Source organism: Trichomycterus rosablanca, unplaced genomic scaffold (assembly GCF_030014385.1).
Source record: "Trichomycterus rosablanca isolate fTriRos1 unplaced genomic scaffold, fTriRos1.hap1 scaffold_89, whole genome shotgun sequence".
In the NCBI taxonomy this organism is placed as follows: domain Eukaryota; kingdom Metazoa; phylum Chordata; class Actinopteri; order Siluriformes; family Trichomycteridae; genus Trichomycterus; species Trichomycterus rosablanca.
The window spans coordinates 188761-205370 of record NW_026947258.1 but is presented as its reverse complement, the minus strand read 5'-3'; the positions used below and the strand labels follow the sequence as shown (position 1 = coordinate 205370).

General features: G+C 51.3%; 41 non-coding genes across 41 annotated transcripts; all 41 read right to left on the bottom strand.

Moving 5' to 3' along the window:
- Positions 1-292: 292 nt before the first annotated feature.
- Positions 293-483, bottom strand: LOC134308349 (U2 spliceosomal RNA). The gene has a single exon (XR_010010616.1). It is a non-coding gene; the product is annotated as a U2 spliceosomal RNA (small nuclear RNA).
- Positions 484-600: 117 nt separating this feature from the next.
- On the bottom strand, positions 601-715 carry LOC134308767 (U5 spliceosomal RNA). The gene has a single exon (XR_010010998.1). It is a non-coding gene; the product is annotated as a U5 spliceosomal RNA (small nuclear RNA).
- A 380-nt stretch (positions 716-1095) lies between these two features.
- On the bottom strand, positions 1096-1286 carry LOC134308443 (U2 spliceosomal RNA). The gene has a single exon (XR_010010708.1). It is a non-coding gene; the product is annotated as a U2 spliceosomal RNA (small nuclear RNA).
- A 117-nt stretch (positions 1287-1403) lies between these two features.
- On the bottom strand, positions 1404-1518 carry LOC134308766 (U5 spliceosomal RNA). Its single transcript, XR_010010997.1, has one exon. It is a non-coding gene; the product is annotated as a U5 spliceosomal RNA (small nuclear RNA).
- A 379-nt stretch (positions 1519-1897) lies between these two features.
- On the bottom strand, positions 1898-2088 carry LOC134308347 (U2 spliceosomal RNA). Its single transcript, XR_010010615.1, has one exon. It is a non-coding gene; the product is annotated as a U2 spliceosomal RNA (small nuclear RNA).
- Positions 2089-2205: 117 nt separating this feature from the next.
- LOC134308764 (U5 spliceosomal RNA) lies at positions 2206-2320 on the bottom strand. The gene has a single exon (XR_010010995.1). It is a non-coding gene; the product is annotated as a U5 spliceosomal RNA (small nuclear RNA).
- Positions 2321-2700: 380 nt separating this feature from the next.
- LOC134308442 (U2 spliceosomal RNA) lies at positions 2701-2891 on the bottom strand. The gene has a single exon (XR_010010707.1). It is a non-coding gene; the product is annotated as a U2 spliceosomal RNA (small nuclear RNA).
- Positions 2892-3008: 117 nt separating this feature from the next.
- Positions 3009-3123, bottom strand: LOC134308763 (U5 spliceosomal RNA). The gene has a single exon (XR_010010994.1). It is a non-coding gene; the product is annotated as a U5 spliceosomal RNA (small nuclear RNA).
- Positions 3124-3502: 379 nt separating this feature from the next.
- Positions 3503-3693, bottom strand: LOC134308346 (U2 spliceosomal RNA). The gene has a single exon (XR_010010614.1). It is a non-coding gene; the product is annotated as a U2 spliceosomal RNA (small nuclear RNA).
- A 117-nt stretch (positions 3694-3810) lies between these two features.
- LOC134308762 (U5 spliceosomal RNA) lies at positions 3811-3925 on the bottom strand. The gene has a single exon (XR_010010993.1). It is a non-coding gene; the product is annotated as a U5 spliceosomal RNA (small nuclear RNA).
- Positions 3926-4307: 382 nt separating this feature from the next.
- On the bottom strand, positions 4308-4498 carry LOC134308441 (U2 spliceosomal RNA). Its single transcript, XR_010010706.1, has one exon. It is a non-coding gene; the product is annotated as a U2 spliceosomal RNA (small nuclear RNA).
- A 117-nt stretch (positions 4499-4615) lies between these two features.
- Positions 4616-4731, bottom strand: LOC134308535 (U5 spliceosomal RNA). Its single transcript, XR_010010777.1, has one exon. It is a non-coding gene; the product is annotated as a U5 spliceosomal RNA (small nuclear RNA).
- A 384-nt stretch (positions 4732-5115) lies between these two features.
- On the bottom strand, positions 5116-5307 carry LOC134308501 (U2 spliceosomal RNA). Its single transcript, XR_010010763.1, has one exon. It is a non-coding gene; the product is annotated as a U2 spliceosomal RNA (small nuclear RNA).
- A 118-nt stretch (positions 5308-5425) lies between these two features.
- Positions 5426-5541, bottom strand: LOC134308251 (U5 spliceosomal RNA). Its single transcript, XR_010010523.1, has one exon. It is a non-coding gene; the product is annotated as a U5 spliceosomal RNA (small nuclear RNA).
- Positions 5542-5911: 370 nt separating this feature from the next.
- Positions 5912-6102, bottom strand: LOC134308277 (U2 spliceosomal RNA). Its single transcript, XR_010010547.1, has one exon. It is a non-coding gene; the product is annotated as a U2 spliceosomal RNA (small nuclear RNA).
- Positions 6103-6219: 117 nt separating this feature from the next.
- On the bottom strand, positions 6220-6334 carry LOC134308761 (U5 spliceosomal RNA). Its single transcript, XR_010010992.1, has one exon. It is a non-coding gene; the product is annotated as a U5 spliceosomal RNA (small nuclear RNA).
- A 380-nt stretch (positions 6335-6714) lies between these two features.
- LOC134308440 (U2 spliceosomal RNA) lies at positions 6715-6905 on the bottom strand. Its single transcript, XR_010010705.1, has one exon. It is a non-coding gene; the product is annotated as a U2 spliceosomal RNA (small nuclear RNA).
- A 117-nt stretch (positions 6906-7022) lies between these two features.
- On the bottom strand, positions 7023-7137 carry LOC134308760 (U5 spliceosomal RNA). The gene has a single exon (XR_010010991.1). It is a non-coding gene; the product is annotated as a U5 spliceosomal RNA (small nuclear RNA).
- A 379-nt stretch (positions 7138-7516) lies between these two features.
- On the bottom strand, positions 7517-7707 carry LOC134308345 (U2 spliceosomal RNA). Its single transcript, XR_010010613.1, has one exon. It is a non-coding gene; the product is annotated as a U2 spliceosomal RNA (small nuclear RNA).
- Positions 7708-7824: 117 nt separating this feature from the next.
- On the bottom strand, positions 7825-7939 carry LOC134308759 (U5 spliceosomal RNA). The gene has a single exon (XR_010010990.1). It is a non-coding gene; the product is annotated as a U5 spliceosomal RNA (small nuclear RNA).
- Positions 7940-8320: 381 nt separating this feature from the next.
- LOC134308438 (U2 spliceosomal RNA) lies at positions 8321-8511 on the bottom strand. Its single transcript, XR_010010704.1, has one exon. It is a non-coding gene; the product is annotated as a U2 spliceosomal RNA (small nuclear RNA).
- A 117-nt stretch (positions 8512-8628) lies between these two features.
- Positions 8629-8743, bottom strand: LOC134308758 (U5 spliceosomal RNA). The gene has a single exon (XR_010010989.1). It is a non-coding gene; the product is annotated as a U5 spliceosomal RNA (small nuclear RNA).
- A 379-nt stretch (positions 8744-9122) lies between these two features.
- LOC134308437 (U2 spliceosomal RNA) lies at positions 9123-9313 on the bottom strand. The gene has a single exon (XR_010010703.1). It is a non-coding gene; the product is annotated as a U2 spliceosomal RNA (small nuclear RNA).
- Positions 9314-9430: 117 nt separating this feature from the next.
- LOC134308757 (U5 spliceosomal RNA) lies at positions 9431-9545 on the bottom strand. Its single transcript, XR_010010988.1, has one exon. It is a non-coding gene; the product is annotated as a U5 spliceosomal RNA (small nuclear RNA).
- Positions 9546-9924: 379 nt separating this feature from the next.
- On the bottom strand, positions 9925-10115 carry LOC134308436 (U2 spliceosomal RNA). The gene has a single exon (XR_010010702.1). It is a non-coding gene; the product is annotated as a U2 spliceosomal RNA (small nuclear RNA).
- Positions 10116-10232: 117 nt separating this feature from the next.
- On the bottom strand, positions 10233-10347 carry LOC134308756 (U5 spliceosomal RNA). The gene has a single exon (XR_010010987.1). It is a non-coding gene; the product is annotated as a U5 spliceosomal RNA (small nuclear RNA).
- A 380-nt stretch (positions 10348-10727) lies between these two features.
- On the bottom strand, positions 10728-10918 carry LOC134308434 (U2 spliceosomal RNA). The gene has a single exon (XR_010010700.1). It is a non-coding gene; the product is annotated as a U2 spliceosomal RNA (small nuclear RNA).
- A 117-nt stretch (positions 10919-11035) lies between these two features.
- LOC134308755 (U5 spliceosomal RNA) lies at positions 11036-11150 on the bottom strand. Its single transcript, XR_010010986.1, has one exon. It is a non-coding gene; the product is annotated as a U5 spliceosomal RNA (small nuclear RNA).
- A 381-nt stretch (positions 11151-11531) lies between these two features.
- On the bottom strand, positions 11532-11722 carry LOC134308433 (U2 spliceosomal RNA). The gene has a single exon (XR_010010699.1). It is a non-coding gene; the product is annotated as a U2 spliceosomal RNA (small nuclear RNA).
- A 117-nt stretch (positions 11723-11839) lies between these two features.
- On the bottom strand, positions 11840-11954 carry LOC134308753 (U5 spliceosomal RNA). Its single transcript, XR_010010984.1, has one exon. It is a non-coding gene; the product is annotated as a U5 spliceosomal RNA (small nuclear RNA).
- A 379-nt stretch (positions 11955-12333) lies between these two features.
- On the bottom strand, positions 12334-12524 carry LOC134308432 (U2 spliceosomal RNA). Its single transcript, XR_010010698.1, has one exon. It is a non-coding gene; the product is annotated as a U2 spliceosomal RNA (small nuclear RNA).
- Positions 12525-12641: 117 nt separating this feature from the next.
- On the bottom strand, positions 12642-12756 carry LOC134308751 (U5 spliceosomal RNA). Its single transcript, XR_010010983.1, has one exon. It is a non-coding gene; the product is annotated as a U5 spliceosomal RNA (small nuclear RNA).
- Positions 12757-13136: 380 nt separating this feature from the next.
- On the bottom strand, positions 13137-13327 carry LOC134308431 (U2 spliceosomal RNA). Its single transcript, XR_010010697.1, has one exon. It is a non-coding gene; the product is annotated as a U2 spliceosomal RNA (small nuclear RNA).
- A 117-nt stretch (positions 13328-13444) lies between these two features.
- Positions 13445-13558, bottom strand: LOC134308550 (U5 spliceosomal RNA). Its single transcript, XR_010010791.1, has one exon. It is a non-coding gene; the product is annotated as a U5 spliceosomal RNA (small nuclear RNA).
- Positions 13559-13940: 382 nt separating this feature from the next.
- On the bottom strand, positions 13941-14131 carry LOC134308430 (U2 spliceosomal RNA). Its single transcript, XR_010010696.1, has one exon. It is a non-coding gene; the product is annotated as a U2 spliceosomal RNA (small nuclear RNA).
- Positions 14132-14248: 117 nt separating this feature from the next.
- LOC134308750 (U5 spliceosomal RNA) lies at positions 14249-14363 on the bottom strand. The gene has a single exon (XR_010010982.1). It is a non-coding gene; the product is annotated as a U5 spliceosomal RNA (small nuclear RNA).
- Positions 14364-14742: 379 nt separating this feature from the next.
- LOC134308429 (U2 spliceosomal RNA) lies at positions 14743-14933 on the bottom strand. Its single transcript, XR_010010695.1, has one exon. It is a non-coding gene; the product is annotated as a U2 spliceosomal RNA (small nuclear RNA).
- A 117-nt stretch (positions 14934-15050) lies between these two features.
- Positions 15051-15165, bottom strand: LOC134308749 (U5 spliceosomal RNA). The gene has a single exon (XR_010010981.1). It is a non-coding gene; the product is annotated as a U5 spliceosomal RNA (small nuclear RNA).
- Positions 15166-15545: 380 nt separating this feature from the next.
- LOC134308428 (U2 spliceosomal RNA) lies at positions 15546-15736 on the bottom strand. The gene has a single exon (XR_010010694.1). It is a non-coding gene; the product is annotated as a U2 spliceosomal RNA (small nuclear RNA).
- Positions 15737-15853: 117 nt separating this feature from the next.
- On the bottom strand, positions 15854-15968 carry LOC134308748 (U5 spliceosomal RNA). Its single transcript, XR_010010980.1, has one exon. It is a non-coding gene; the product is annotated as a U5 spliceosomal RNA (small nuclear RNA).
- A 379-nt stretch (positions 15969-16347) lies between these two features.
- LOC134308344 (U2 spliceosomal RNA) lies at positions 16348-16538 on the bottom strand. Its single transcript, XR_010010612.1, has one exon. It is a non-coding gene; the product is annotated as a U2 spliceosomal RNA (small nuclear RNA).
- Positions 16539-16610: the final 72 nt, after the last annotated feature.

The window sequence follows — 16610 nt, the reverse complement described above, 5'->3', positions numbered from 1 at the left end:
GCGCCCTTGGGTCGTCGGGTGGGTGACGAGGCAGCACAGCCTTTGCCTGGAGAAACACAGGGTGGGGGAAAATTAAGTCTTTCGCCTTTTTTTTTTTTTTTTTTTTTTTTTTAAGTAAAATGGAGGGAAAATGAAAAAGCGGGAAAAGCGGGACTCCCTAGCGCAAAAGGACCGAGGAAACCCCGGGCCTAGGCTAGGCAAAGGTCTAAGGCGCCGTACCCCTAATCCCAACAGCTTTCCAGCAGGGGCCAGTCACCAGCATTCGTCAATTACTCTTTCGTTTGACCGTTTATGAGGGTGCACCGTGCCAGGAGGCAATGCAATACCTGGTCGATGCGTGGAGTGGACTGAGCAAGCCCCTCTTCCGACTCCCAGGCCTAAAAATCCATTTAATATATGGTCCTCGGGTAGAGGACGTATCAGATATTAAACTGATAAGAACAGATACTACACTTGATCTTAGCCAAAAGGCCGAGAAGCGATAACCTGAAATAGGCGCCGGGCCACGGGCCCTACCTTTTGAGGATCCGGACTAGTGGACGGCGCTGACCGGCCGCCTTCACGCCCACACACCTTCTGTCATTCCACCAGCAAAAGAGCAGCTTTGCAAAGACAAAGCCTTCAAAAAATAAGTTGAACTTGTCAACGTTCCTCTCCACGGAAATCTTTAGTAAAAGGCGAAAGATTTGTACGTGAATGAAGAGAAACTCCAGCCCTGCTCGCCGGTCGCCCAGGCCTCCGTAGGCCACCGGCCGCTCAAGGAAGAGGGCTCGAGGTAGAGCGACGAAAACCTGCAGCAAAAGCGCCCTTGGGTCGTCGGGTGGGTGACGAGGCAGCACAGCCTTTGCCTGGAGAAACACAGGGTGGGGGAAAATTAAGTCTTTCGCCTTTTTTTTTTTTTTTTTTTTTTTTTTTAAGTAAAATGGAGGGAAAATGAAAAAGCGGGAAAAGCGGGACTCCCTAGCGCAAAAGGACCGAGGAAACCCCGGGCCTAGGCTAGGCAAAGGTCTAAGGCGCCGTACCCCTAATCCCAACAGCTTTCCAGCAGGGGCCAGTCACCAGCATTCGTCAATTACTCTTTCGTTTGACCGTTTATGAGGGTGCACCGTGACAGGAGGCAATGCAATACCTGGTCGATGCGTGGAGTGGACGGAGCAAGCCCCTCTTCCGACTCCCAGGCCTAAAAATCCATTTAATATATGGTCCTCGGGTAGAGGACGTATCAGATATTAAACTGATAAGAACAGATACTACACTTGATCTTAGCCAAAAGGCCGAGAAGCGATAACCTGAAATAGGCGCCGGGCCACTGGCCCTACCTTTTGAGGATCCGGACTAGTGGACGGCGCTGACCGGCCGCCTTCACGCCCACACACCTTCTGTCATTCCACCAGCAAAAGAGCAGCTTTGCAAAGACAAAGCCTTCAAAAAATAAGTTGAACTTGTCAACGTTCCTCTCCACGGAAATCTTTAGTAAAAGGCGAAAGATTTGTACGTGAATGAAGAGAAACTCCAGCCCTGCTCGCCGGTCGCCCAGGCCTCCGTAGGCCACCGGCCGCTCAAGGAAGAGGGCTCGAGGTAGAGCGACGAAAACCTGCAGCAAAAGCGCCCTTGGGTCGTCGGGTGGGTGACGAGGCAGCACAGCCTTTGCCTGGAGAAACACAGGGTGGGGGAAAATTAAGTCTTTCGCCTTTTTTTTTTTTTTTTTTTTTTTTTTAAGTAAAATGGAGGGAAAATGAAAAAGCGGGAAAAGCGGGACTCCCTAGCGCAAAAGGACCGAGGAAACCCCGGGCCTAGGCTAGGCAAAGGTCTAAGGCGCCGTACCCCTAATCCCAACAGCTTTCCAGCAGGGGCCAGTCACCAGCATTCGTCAATTACTCTTTCGTTTGACCGTTTATGAGGGTGCACCGTGCCAGGAGGCAATGCAATACCTGGTCGATGCGTGGAGTGGACTGAGCAAGCCCCTCTTCCGACTCCCAGGCCTAAAAATCCATTTAATATATGGTCCTCGGGTAGAGGACGTATCAGATATTAAACTGATAAGAACAGATACTACACTTGATCTTAGCCAAAAGGCCGAGAAGCGATAACCTGAAATAGGCGCCGGGCCACGGGCCCTACCTTTTGAGGATCCGGACTAGTGGACGGCGCTGACCGGCCGCCTTCACGCCCACACACCTTCTGTCATTCCACCAGCAAAAGAGCAGCTTTGCAAAGACAAAGCCTTCAAAAAATAAGTTGAACTTGTCAACGTTCCTCTCCACGGAAATCTTTAGTAAAAGGCGAAAGATTTGTACGTGAATGAAGAGAAACTCCAGCCCTGCTCGCCGGTCGCCCAGGCCTCCGTAGGCCACCGGCCGCTCAAGGAAGAGGGCTCGAGGTAGAGCGACGAAAACCTGCAGCAAAAGCGCCCTTGGGTCGTCGGGTGGGTGACGAGGCAGCACAGCCTTTGCCTGGAGAAACACAGGGTGGGGGAAAATTAAGTCTTTCGCCTTTTTTTTTTTTTTTTTTTTTTTTTTTAAGTAAAATGGAGGGAAAATGAAAAAGCGGGAAAAGCGGGACTCCCTAGCGCAAAAGGACCGAGGAAACCCCGGGCCTAGGCTAGGCAAAGGTCTAAGGCGCCGTACCCCTAATCCCAACAGCTTTCCAGCAGGGGCCAGTCACCAGCATTCGTCAATTACTCTTTCGTTTGACCGTTTATGAGGGTGCACCGTGACAGGAGGCAATGCAATACCTGGTCGATGCGTGGAGTGGACGGAGCAAGCCCCTCTTCCGACTCCCAGGCCTAAAAATCCATTTAATATATGGTCCTCGGGTAGAGGACGTATCAGATATTAAACTGATAAGAACAGATACTACACTTGATCTTAGCCAAAAGGCCGAGAAGCGATAACCTGAAATAGGCGCCGGGCCACTGGCCCTACCTTTTGAGGATCCGGACTAGTGGACGGCGCTGACCGGCCGCCTTCACGCCCACACACCTTCTGTCATTCCACCAGCAAAAGAGCAGCTTTGCAAAGACAAAGCCTTCAAAAAATAAGTTGAACTTGTCAACGTTCCTCTCCACGGAAATCTTTAGTAAAAGGCGAAAGATTTGTACGTGAATGAAGAGAAACTCCAGCCCTGCTCGCCGGTCGCCCAGGCCTCCGTAGGCCACCGGCCGCTCAAGGAAGAGGGCTCGAGGTAGAGCGACGAAAACCTGCAGCAAAAGCGCCCTTGGGTCGTCGGGTGGGTGACGAGGCAGCACAGCCTTTGCCTGGAGAAACACAGGGTGGGGGAAAATTAAGTCTTTCGCCTTTTTTTTTTTTTTTTTTTTTTTTTTAAGTAAAATGGAGGGAAAATGAAAAAGCGGGAAAAGCGGGACTCCCTAGCGCAAAAGGACCGAGGAAACCCCGGGCCTAGGCTAGGCAAAGGTCTAAGGCGCCGTACCCCTAATCCCAACAGCTTTCCAGCAGGGGCCAGTCACCAGCATTCGTCAATTACTCTTTCGTTTGACCGTTTATGAGGGTGCACCGTGCCAGGAGGCAATGCAATACCTGGTCGATGCGTGGAGTGGACTGAGCAAGCCCCTCTTCCGACTCCCAGGCCTAAAAATCCATTTAATATATGGTCCTCGGGTAGAGGACGTATCAGATATTAAACTGATAAGAACAGATACTACACTTGATCTTAGCCAAAAGGCCGAGAAGCGATAACCTGAAATAGGCGCCGGGCCACGGGCCCTACCTTTTGAGGATCCGGACTAGTGGACGGCGCTGACCGGCCGCCTTCACGCCCACACACCTTCTGTCATTCCACCAGCAAAAGAGCAGCTTTGCAAAGACAAAGCCTTCAAAAAATAAGTTGAACTTGTCAACGTTCCTCTCCACGGAAATCTTTAGTAAAAGGCGAAAGATTTGTACGTGAATGAAGAGAAACTCCAGCCCTGCTCGCCGGTCGCCCAGGCCTCCGTAGGCCACCGGCCGCTCAAGGAAGAGGGCTCGAGGTAGAGCGACGAAAACCTGCAGCAAAAGCGCCCTTGGGTCGTCGGGTGGGTGACGAGGCAGCACAGCCTTTGCCTGGAGAAACACAGGGTGGGGGAAAATTAAGTCTTTCGCCTTTTTTTTTTTTTTTTTTTTTTTTTTTTTAAGTAAAATGGAGGGAAAATGGAAAAGCGGGAAAAGCGGGACTCCCTAGCGCAAAAGGACCGAGGAAACCCCGGGCCTAGGCTAGGCAAAGGTCTAAGGCGCCGTACCCCTAATCCCAACAGCTTTCCAGCAGGGGCCAGTCACCAGCATTCGTCAATTACTCTTTCGTTTGACCGTTTATGAGGGTGCACCGTGACAGGAGGCAATGCAATACCTGGTCGATGCGTGGAGTGGACGGAGCAAGCCCCTCTTCCGACTCCCAGGCCTAAAAATCCATTTAATATATGGTCCTCGGGTAGAGGACGTATCAGATATTAAACTGATAAGAACAGATACTACACTTGATCTTAGCCAAAAGGCCGAGAAGCGATAACCTGAAATAGGCGCCGGGCCACTGGCCCTACCTTTTGAGGATCCGGACTAGTGGACGGCGCTGACCGGCCGCCTTCACGCCCACACACCTTCTGTCATTCCACCAGCAAAAGAGCAGCTTTGCAAAGACAAAGCCTTCAAAAAATAAGTTGAACTTGTTCAACGTTCCTCTCCACGGAAATCTTTAGTAAAAGGCGAAAGATTTGTACGTGAATGAAGAGAAACTCCAGCCCTGCTCGCCGGTCGCCCAGGCCTCCGTAGGCCACCGGCCGCTCAAGGAAGAGGGCTCGAGGTAGAGCGACGAAAACCTGCAGCAAAAGCGCCCTTGGGTCGTCGGGTGGGTGACGAGGCAGCACAGCCTTTGCCTGGAGAAACACAGGGTGGGGGAAAAATTAAGTCTTTCGCCTTTTTTTTTTTTTTTTTTTTTTTTTTTTTAAGTAAAATGGAGGGAAAATGAAAAAGCGGGAAAAGCGGGACTCCCTAGCGCAAAAGGACCGAGGAAAACCCCGGGCCTAGGCTAGGCAAAGGTCTAAGGCGCCGTACCCCTAATCCCAACAGCTTTCCAGCAGGGGCCAGTCACCAGCATTCGTCAATTACTCTTTCGTTTGACCGTTTATGAGGGTGCACCGTGACAGGAGGCAATGCAATACCTGGTCGATGCGTGGAGTGGACGGAGCAAGCCCCTCTTCCCGACTCCCAGGCCTAAAAATCCATTTAATATATGGTCCTCGGGTAGAGGACGTATCAGATATTAAACTGATAAGAACAGATACTACACTTGATCTTAGCCAAAAGGCCGAGAAGCGATAACCTGAAATAGGCGCCGGGCCACTGGCCCTACCTTTTTGAGGATCCGGACTAGTGGACGGCGCTGACCGGCCGCCTTCACGCCCACACACCTTCTGTCATTCCACCAGCAAAAGAGCAGCTTTGCAAAGACAAAGCCTTCAAAAAATAAGTTGAACTTGTCAACGTTCCTCTCCACGGAAATCTTTAGTAAAAGGCGAAAGATTTTGTACGTGAATGAAGAGAAACTCCAGCCCTGCTCGCCGGTCGCCCAGGCCTCCGTAGGCCACCGGCCGCTCAAGGAAGAGGGCTCGAGGTAGAGCGACGAAAACCTGCAGCAAAAGCGCCCTTGGGTCGTCGGGTGGGTGACATCTGTCTCGCGTGTGTAACACAGGGTGGGGGAAAATTAAGTCTTTCGCCTTTTTTTTTTTTTTTTTTTTTTTTTTAAGTAAAATGGAGGGAAAATGAAAAAGCGGGAAAAGCGGGACTCCCTAGCGCAAAAGGACCGAGGAAACCCCGGGCCTAGGCTAGGCAAAGGTCTAAGGCGCCGTACCCCTAATCCCAACAGCTTTCCAGCAGGGGCCAGTCACCAGCATTCGTCAATTACTCTTTCGTTTGACCGTTTATGAGGGTGCACCGTGCCAGGAGGCAATGCAATACCTGGTCGATGCGTGGAGTGGACTGAGCAAGCCCCTCTTCCGACTCCCAGGCCTAAAAATCCATTTAATATATGGTCCTCGGATAGAGGACGTATCAGATATTAAACTGATAAGAACAGATACTACACTTGATCTTAGCCAAAAGGCCGAGAAGCGATAACCTGAAATAGGCGCCGGGCCACGGGCCCTACCTTTTGAGGATCCGGACTAGTGGACGGCGCTGACCGGCCGCCTTCACGCCCACACACCTTCTGTCATTCCACCAGCAAAAGAGCAGCTTTGCAAAGACAAAGCCTTCAAAAAATAAGTTGAACTTGTCAACGTTCCTCTCCACGGAAATCTTTAGTAAAAGGCGAAAGATTTGTACGTGAATGAAGAGAAACTCCAGCCCTGCTCGCCGGTCGCCCAGGCCTCCGTAGGCCACCGGCCGCTCAAGGAAGAGGGCTCGAGGTAGAGCGACGAAAACCTGCAGCAAAAGCGCCCTTGGGTCGTCGGGTGGGTGACGAGGCAGCACAGCCTTTGCCTGGAGAAACACAGGGTGGGGGAAAATTAAGTCTTTCGCCTTTTTTTTTTTTTTTTTTTTTTTTTTTAAGTAAAATGGAGGGAAAATGAAAAAGCGGGAAAAGCGGGACTCCCTAGCGCAAAAGGACCGAGGAAACCCCGGGCCTAGGCTAGGCAAAGGTCTAAGGCGCCGTACCCCTAATCCCAACAGCTTTCCAGCAGGGGCCAGTCACCAGCATTCGTCAATTACTCTTTCGTTTGACCGTTTATGAGGGTGCACCGTGACAGGAGGCAATGCAATACCTGGTCGATGCGTGGAGTGGACGGAGCAAGCCCCTCTTCCGACTCCCAGGCCTAAAAATCCATTTAATATATGGTCCTCGGGTAGAGGACGTATCAGATATTAAACTGATAAGAACAGATACTACACTTGATCTTAGCCAAAAGGCCGAGAAGCGATAACCTGAAATAGGCGCCGGGCCACTGGCCCTACCTTTTGAGGATCCGGACTAGTGGACGGCGCTGACCGGCCGCCTTCACGCCCACACACCTTCTGTCATTCCACCAGCAAAAGAGCAGCTTTGCAAAGACAAAGCCTTCAAAAAATAAGTTGAACTTGTCAACGTTCCTCTCCACGGAAATCTTTAGTAAAAGGCGAAAGATTTGTACGTGAATGAAGAGAAACTCCAGCCCTGCTCGCCGGTCGCCCAGGCCTCCGTAGGCCACCGGCCGCTCAAGGAAGAGGGCTCGAGGTAGAGCGACGAAAACCTGCAGCAAAAGCGCCCTTGGGTCGTCGGGTGGGTGACGAGGCAGCACAGCCTTTGCCTGGAGAAACACAGGGTGGGGGAAAATTAAGTCTTTCGCCTTTTTTTTTTTTTTTTTTTTTTTTTTAAGTAAAATGGAGGGAAAATGAAAAAGCGGGAAAAGCGGGACTCCCTAGCGCAAAAGGACCGAGGAAACCCCGGGCCTAGGCTAGGCAAAGGTCTAAGGCGCCGTACCCCTAATCCCAACAGCTTTCCAGCAGGGGCCAGTCACCAGCATTCGTCAATTACTCTTTCGTTTGACCGTTTATGAGGGTGCACCGTGCCAGGAGGCAATGCAATACCTGGTCGATGCGTGGAGTGGACTGAGCAAGCCCCTCTTCCGACTCCCAGGCCTAAAAATCCATTTAATATATGGTCCTCGGGTAGAGGACGTATCAGATATTAAACTGATAAGAACAGATACTACACTTGATCTTAGCCAAAAGGCCGAGAAGCGATAACCTGAAATAGGCGCCGGGCCACGGGCCCTACCTTTTGAGGATCCGGACTAGTGGACGGCGCTGACCGGCCGCCTTCACGCCCACACACCTTCTGTCATTCCACCAGCAAAAGAGCAGCTTTGCAAAGACAAAGCCTTCAAAAAATAAGTTGAACTTGTCAACGTTCCTCTCCACGGAAATCTTTAGTAAAAGGCGAAAGATTTGTACGTGAATGAAGAGAAACTCCAGCCCTGCTCGCCGGTCGCCCAGGCCTCCGTAGGCCACCGGCCGCTCAAGGAAGAGGGCTCGAGGTAGAGCGACGAAAACCTGCAGCAAAAGCGCCCTTGGGTCGTCGGGTGGGTGACGAGGCAGCACAGCCTTTGCCTGGAGAAACACAGGGTGGGGGAAAATTAAGTCTTTCGCCTTTTTTTTTTTTTTTTTTTTTTTTTTTTAAGTAAAATGGAGGGAAAATGAAAAAGCGGGAAAAGCGGGACTCCCTAGCGCAAAAGGACCGAGGAAACCCCGGGCCTAGGCTAGGCAAAGGTCTAAGGCGCCGTACCCCTAATCCCAACAGCTTTCCAGCAGGGGCCAGTCACCAGCATTCGTCAATTACTCTTTCGTTTGACCGTTTATGAGGGTGCACCGTGACAGGAGGCAATGCAATACCTGGTCGATGCGTGGAGTGGACGGAGCAAGCCCCTCTTCCGACTCCCAGGCCTAAAAATCCATTTAATATATGGTCCTCGGGTAGAGGACGTATCAGATATTAAACTGATAAGAACAGATACTACACTTGATCTTAGCCAAAAGGCCGAGAAGCGATAACCTGAAATAGGCGCCGGGCCACTGGCCCTACCTTTTGAGGATCCGGACTAGTGGACGGCGCTGACCGGCCGCCTTCACGCCCACACACCTTCTGTCATTCCACCAGCAAAAGAGCAGCTTTGCAAAGACAAAGCCTTCAAAAAATAAGTTGAACTTGTCAACGTTCCTCTCCACGGAAATCTTTAGTAAAAGGCGAAAGATTTGTACGTGAATGAAGAGAAACTCCAGCCCTGCTCGCCGGTCGCCCAGGCCTCCGTAGGCCACCGGCCGCTCAAGGAAGAGGGCTCGAGGTAGAGCGACGAAAACCTGCAGCAAAAGCGCCCTTGGGTCGTCGGGTGGGTGACGAGGCAGCACAGCCTTTGCCTGGAGAAACACAGGGTGGGGGAAAATTAAGTCTTTCGCCTTTTTTTTTTTTTTTTTTTTTTTTTTAAGTAAAATGGAGGGAAAATGAAAAAGCGGGAAAAGCGGGACTCCCTAGCGCAAAAGGACCGAGGAAACCCCGGGCCTAGGCTAGGCAAAGGTCTAAGGCGCCGTACCCCTAATCCCAACAGCTTTCCAGCAGGGGCCAGTCACCAGCATTCGTCAATTACTCTTTCGTTTGACCGTTTATGAGGGTGCACCGTGACAGGAGGCAATGCAATACCTGGTCGATGCGTGGAGTGGACGGAGCAAGCCCCTCTTCCGACTCCCAGGCCTAAAAATCCATTTAATATATGGTCCTCGGGTAGAGGACGTATCAGATATTAAACTGATAAGAACAGATACTACACTTGATCTTAGCCAAAAGGCCGAGAAGCGATAACCTGAAATAGGCGCCGGGCCACTGGCCCTACCTTTTGAGGATCCGGACTAGTGGACGGCGCTGACCGGCCGCCTTCACGCCCACACACCTTCTGTCATTCCACCAGCAAAAGAGCAGCTTTGCAAAGACAAAGCCTTCAAAAAATAAGTTGAACTTGTCAACGTTCCTCTCCACGGAAATCTTTAGTAAAAGGCGAAAGATTTGTACGTGAATGAAGAGAAACTCCAGCCCTGCTCGCCGGTCGCCCAGGCCTCCGTAGGCCACCGGCCGCTCAAGGAAGAGGGCTCGAGGTAGAGCGACGAAAACCTGCAGCAAAAGCGCCCTTGGGTCGTCGGGTGGGTGACGAGGCAGCACAGCCTTTGCCTGGAGAAACACAGGGTGGGGGAAAATTAAGTCTTTCGCCTTTTTTTTTTTTTTTTTTTTTTTTTTAAGTAAAATGGAGGGAAAATGAAAAAGCGGGAAAAGCGGGACTCCCTAGCGCAAAAGGACCGAGGAAACCCCGGGCCTAGGCTAGGCAAAGGTCTAAGGCGCCGTACCCCTAATCCCAACAGCTTTCCAGCAGGGGCCAGTCACCAGCATTCGTCAATTACTCTTTCGTTTGACCGTTTATGAGGGTGCACCGTGACAGGAGGCAATGCAATACCTGGTCGATGCGTGGAGTGGACGGAGCAAGCCCCTCTTCCGACTCCCAGGCCTAAAAATCCATTTAATATATGGTCCTCGGGTAGAGGACGTATCAGATATTAAACTGATAAGAACAGATACTACACTTGATCTTAGCCAAAAGGCCGAGAAGCGATAACCTGAAATAGGCGCCGGGCCACTGGCCCTACCTTTTGAGGATCCGGACTAGTGGACGGCGCTGACCGGCCGCCTTCACGCCCACACACCTTCTGTCATTCCACCAGCAAAAGAGCAGCTTTGCAAAGACAAAGCCTTCAAAAAATAAGTTGAACTTGTCAACGTTCCTCTCCACGGAAATCTTTAGTAAAAGGCGAAAGATTTGTACGTGAATGAAGAGAAACTCCAGCCCTGCTCGCCGGTCGCCCAGGCCTCCGTAGGCCACCGGCCGCTCAAGGAAGAGGGCTCGAGGTAGAGCGACGAAAACCTGCAGCAAAAGCGCCCTTGGGTCGTCGGGTGGGTGACGAGGCAGCACAGCCTTTGCCTGGAGAAACACAGGGTGGGGGAAAATTAAGTCTTTCGCCTTTTTTTTTTTTTTTTTTTTTTTTTTTAAGTAAAATGGAGGGAAAATGAAAAAGCGGGAAAAGCGGGACTCCCTAGCGCAAAAGGACCGAGGAAACCCCGGGCCTAGGCTAGGCAAAGGTCTAAGGCGCCGTACCCCTAATCCCAACAGCTTTCCAGCAGGGGCCAGTCACCAGCATTCGTCAATTACTCTTTCGTTTGACCGTTTATGAGGGTGCACCGTGACAGGAGGCAATGCAATACCTGGTCGATGCGTGGAGTGGACGGAGCAAGCCCCTCTTCCGACTCCCAGGCCTAAAAATCCATTTAATATATGGTCCTCGGGTAGAGGACGTATCAGATATTAAACTGATAAGAACAGATACTACACTTGATCTTAGCCAAAAGGCCGAGAAGCGATAACCTGAAATAGGCGCCGGGCCACGGGCCCTACCTTTTGAGGATCCGGACTAGTGGACGGCGCTGACCGGCCGCCTTCACGCCCACACACCTTCTGTCATTCCACCAGCAAAAGAGCAGCTTTGCAAAGACAAAGCCTTCAAAAAATAAGTTGAACTTGTCAACGTTCCTCTCCACGGAAATCTTTAGTAAAAGGCGAAAGATTTGTACGTGAATGAAGAGAAACTCCAGCCCTGCTCGCCGGTCGCCCAGGCCTCCGTAGGCCACCGGCCGCTCAAGGAAGAGGGCTCGAGGTAGAGCGACGAAAACCTGCAGCAAAAGCGCCCTTGGGTCGTCGGGTGGGTGACGAGGCAGCACAGCCTTTGCCTGGAGAAACACAGGGTGGGGGAAAATTAAGTCTTTCGCCTTTTTTTTTTTTTTTTTTTTTTTTTTTTAAGTAAAATGGAGGGAAAATGGAAAAGCGGGAAAAGCGGGACTCCCTAGCGCAAAAGGACCGAGGAAACCCCGGGCCTAGGCTAGGCAAAGGTCTAAGGCGCCGTACCCCTAATCCCAACAGCTTTCCAGCAGGGGCCAGTCACCAGCATTCGTCAATTACTCTTTCGTTTGACCGTTTATGAGGGTGCACCGTGACAGGAGGCAATGCAATACCTGGTCGATGCGTGGAGTGGACGGAGCAAGCCCCTCTTCCGACTCCCAGGCCTAAAAATCCATTTAATATATGGTCCTCGGGTAGAGGACGTATCAGATATTAAACTGATAAGAACAGATACTACACTTGATCTTAGCCAAAAGGCCGAGAAGCGATAACCTGAAATAGGCGCCGGGCCACTGGCCCTACCTTTTGAGGATCCGGACTAGTGGACGGCGCTGACCGGCCGCCTTCACGCCCACACACCTTCTGTCATTCCACCAGCAAAAGAGCAGCTTTGCAAAGACAAAGCCTTCAAAAAATAAGTTGAACTTGTCAACGTTCCTCTCCACGGAAATCTTTAGTAAAAGGCGAAAGATTTGTACGTGAATGAAGAGAAACTCCAGCCCTGCTCGCCGGTCGCCCAGGCCTCCGTAGGCCACCGGCCGCTCAAGGAAGAGGGCTCGAGGTAGAGCGACGAAAACCTGCAGCAAAAGCGCCCTTGGGTCGTCGGGTGGGTGACGAGGCAGCACAGCCTTTGCCTGGAGAAACACAGGGTGGGGGAAAATTAAGTCTTTCGCCTTTTTTTTTTTTTTTTTTTTTTTTTTAAGTAAAATGGAGGGAAAATGAAAAAGCGGGAAAAGCGGGACTCCCTAGCGCAAAAGGACCGAGGAAACCCCGGGCCTAGGCTAGGCAAAGGTCTAAGGCGCCGTACCCCTAATCCCAACAGCTTTCCAGCAGGGGCCAGTCACCAGCATTCGTCAATTACTCTTTCGTTTGACCGTTTATGAGGGTGCACCGTGACAGGAGGCAATGCAATACCTGGTCGATGCGTGGAGTGGACGGAGCAAGCCCCTCTTCCGACTCCCAGGCCTAAAAATCCATTTAATATATGGTCCTCGGGTAGAGGACGTATCAGATATTAAACTGATAAGAACAGATACTACACTTGATCTTAGCCAAAAGGCCGAGAAGCGATAACCTGAAATAGGCGCCGGGCCACTGGCCCTACCTTTTGAGGATCCGGACTAGTGGACGGCGCTGACCGGCCGCCTTCACGCCCACACACCTTCTGTCATTCCACCAGCAAAAGAGCAGCTTTGCAAAGACAAAGCCTTCAAAAAATAAGTTGAACTTGTCAACGTTCCTCTCCACGGAAATCTTTAGTAAAAGGCGAAAGATTTGTACGTGAATGAAGAGAAACTCCAGCCCTGCTCGCCGGTCGCCCAGGCCTCCGTAGGCCACCGGCCGCTCAAGGAAGAGGGCTCGAGGTAGAGCGACGAAAACCTGCAGCAAAAGCGCCCTTGGGTCGTCGGGTGGGTGACGAGGCAGCACAGCCTTTGCCTGGAGAAACACAGGGTGGGGGAAAATTAAGTCTTTCGCCTTTTTTTTTTTTTTTTTTTTTTTTTTTAAGTAAAATGGAGGGAAAATGAAAAAGCGGGAAAAGCGGGACTCCCTAGCGCAAAAGGACCGAGGAAACCCCGGGCCTAGGCTAGGCAAAGGTCTAAGGCGCCGTACCCCTAATCCCAACAGCTTTCCAGCAGGGGCCAGTCACCAGCATTCGTCAATTACTCTTTCGTTTGACCGTTTATGAGGGTGCACCGTGACAGGAGGCAATGCAATACCTGGTCGATGCGTGGAGTGGACGGAGCAAGCCCCTCTTCCGACTCCCAGGCCTAAAAATCCATTTAATATATGGTCCTCGGGTAGAGGACGTATCAGATATTAAACTGATAAGAACAGATACTACACTTGATCTTAGCCAAAAGGCCGAGAAGCGATAACCTGAAATAGGCGCCGGGCCACGGGCCCTACCTTTTGAGGATCCGGACTAGTGGACGGCGCTGACCGGCCGCCTTCACGCCCACACACCTTCTGTCATTCCACCAGCAAAAGAGCAGCTTTGCAAAGACAAAGCCTTCAAAAAATAAGTTGAACTTGTCAACGTTCCTCTCCACGGAAATCTTTAGTAAAAGGCGAAAGATTTGTACGTGATGAAGAGAAACTCCATCTGTCTCGCGTGTGTCGCCCAGGCCTCCGTAGGCCACCGGCCGCTCAAGGAAGAGGGCTCGAGGTAGAGCGACGAAAACCTGCAGCAAAAGCGCCCTTGGGTCGTCGGGTGGGTGACGAGGCAGCACAGCCTTTGCCTGGAGAAACACAGGGTGGGGGAAAATTAAGTCTTTCGCCTTTTTTTTTTTTTTTTTTTTTTTTTTTTAAGTAAAATGGAGGGAAAATGGAAAAGCGGGAAAAGCGGGACTCCCTAGCGCAAAAGGACCGAGGAAACCCCGGGCCTAGGCTAGGCAAAGGTCTAAGGCGCCGTACCCCTAATCCCAACAGCTTTCCAGCAGGGGCCAGTCACCAGCATTCGTCAATTACTCTTTCGTTTGACCGTTTATGAGGGTGCACCGTGACAGGAGGCAATGCAATACCTGGTCGATGCGTGGAGTGGACGGAGCAAGCCCCTCTTCCGACTCCCAGGCCTAAAAATCCATTTAATATATGGTCCTCGGGTAGAGGACGTATCAGATATTAAACTGATAAGAACAGATACTACACTTGATCTTAGCCAAAAGGCCGAGAAGCGATAACCTGAAATAGGCGCCGGGCCACTGGCCCTACCTTTTGAGGATCCGGACTAGTGGACGGCGCTGACCGGCCGCCTTCACGCCCACACACCTTCTGTCATTCCACCAGCAAAAGAGCAGCTTTGCAAAGACAAAGCCTTCAAAAAATAAGTTGAACTTGTCAACGTTCCTCTCCACGGAAATCTTTAGTAAAAGGCGAAAGATTTGTACGTGAATGAAGAGAAACTCCAGCCCTGCTCGCCGGTCGCCCAGGCCTCCGTAGGCCACCGGCCGCTCAAGGAAGAGGGCTCGAGGTAGAGCGACGAAAACCTGCAGCAAAAGCGCCCTTGGGTCGTCGGGTGGGTGACGAGGCAGCACAGCCTTTGCCTGGAGAAACACAGGGTGGGGGAAAATTAAGTCTTTCGCCTTTTTTTTTTTTTTTTTTTTTTTTTTAAGTAAAATGGAGGGAAAATGAAAAAGCGGGAAAAGCGGGACTCCCTAGCGCAAAAGGACCGAGGAAACCCCGGGCCTAGGCTAGGCAAAGGTCTAAGGCGCCGTACCCCTAATCCCAACAGCTTTCCAGCAGGGGCCAGTCACCAGCATTCGTCAATTACTCTTTCGTTTGACCGTTTATGAGGGTGCACCGTGACAGGAGGCAATGCAATACCTGGTCGATGCGTGGAGTGGACGGAGCAAGCCCCTCTTCCGACTCCCAGGCCTAAAAATCCATTTAATATATGGTCCTCGGGTAGAGGACGTATCAGATATTAAACTGATAAGAACAGATACTACACTTGATCTTAGCCAAAAGGCCGAGAAGCGATAACCTGAAATAGGCGCCGGGCCACTGGCCCTACCTTTTGAGGATCCGGACTAGTGGACGGCGCTGACCGGCCGCCTTCACGCCCACACACCTTCTGTCATTCCACCAGCAAAAGAGCAGCTTTGCAAAGACAAAGCCTTCAAAAAATAAGTTGAACTTGTCAACGTTCCTCTCCACGGAAATCTTTAGTAAAAGGCGAAAGATTTGTACGTGAATGAAGAGAAACTCCAGCCCTGCTCGCCGGTCGCCCAGGCCTCCGTAGGCCACCGGCCGCTCAAGGAAGAGGGCTCGAGGTAGAGCGACGAAAACCTGCAGCAAAAGCGCCCTTGGGTCGTCGGGTGGGTGACGAGGCAGCACAGCCTTTGCCTGGAGAAACACAGGGTGGGGGAAAATTAAGTCTTTCGCCTTTTTTTTTTTTTTTTTTTTTTTTTTTAAGTAAAATGGAGGGAAAATGAAAAAGCGGGAAAAGCGGGACTCCCTAGCGCAAAAGGACCGAGGAAACCCCGGGCCTAGGCTAGGCAAAGGTCTAAGGCGCCGTACCCCTAATCCCAACAGCTTTCCAGCAGGGGCCAGTCACCAGCATTCGTCAATTACTCTTTCGTTTGACCGTTTATGAGGGTGCACCGTGACAGGAGGCAATGCAATACCTGGTCGATGCGTGGAGTGGACGGAGCAAGCCCCTCTTCCGACTCCCAGGCCTAAAAATCCATTTAATATATGGTCCTCGGGTAGAGGACGTATCAGATATTAAACTGATAAGAACAGATACTACACTTGATCTTAGCCAAAAGGCCGAGAAGCGATAACCTGAAATAGGCGCCGGGCCACTGGCCCTACCTTTTGAGGATCCGGACTAGTGGACGGCGCTGACCGGCCGCCTTCACGCCCACACACCTTCTGTCATTCCACCAGCAAAAGAGCAGCTTTGCAAAGACAAAGCCTTCAAAAAATAAGTTGAACTTGTCAACGTTCCTCTCCACGGAAATCTTTAGTAAAAGGCGAAAGATTTGTACGTGAATGAAGAGAAACTCCAGCCCTGCTCGCCGGTCGCCCAGGCCTCCGTAGGCCACCGGCCGCTCAAGGAAGAGGGCTCGAGGTAGAGCGACGAAAACCTGCAGCAAAAGCGCCCTTGGGTCGTCGGGTGGGTGACGAGGCAGCACAGCCTTTGCCTGGAGAAACACAGGGTGGGGGAAAATTAAGTCTTTCGCCTTTTTTTTTTTTTTTTTTTTTTTTTTAAGTAAAATGGAGGGAAAATGAAAAAGCGGGAAAAGCGGGACTCCCTAGCGCAAAAGGACCGAGGAAACCCCGGGCCTAGGCTAGGCAAAGGTCTAAGGCGCCGTACCCCTAATCCCAACAGCTTTCCAGCAGGGGCCAGTCACCAGCATTCGTCAATTACTCTTTCGTTTGACCGTTTATGAGGGTGCACCGTGCCAGGAGGCAATGCAATACCTGGTCGATGCGTGGAGTGGACTGAGCAAGCCCCTCTTCCGACTCCCAGGCCTAAAAATCCATTTAATATATGGTCCTCGGGTAGAGGACGTATCAGATATTAAACTGATAAGAACAGATACTACACTTGATCTTAGCCAAAAGGCCGAGAAGCGATAACCTGAAATAGGCGCCGGGCCACGGGCCCTACCTTTTGAGGATCCGGACTAGTGGACGGCGCTGACCGGCC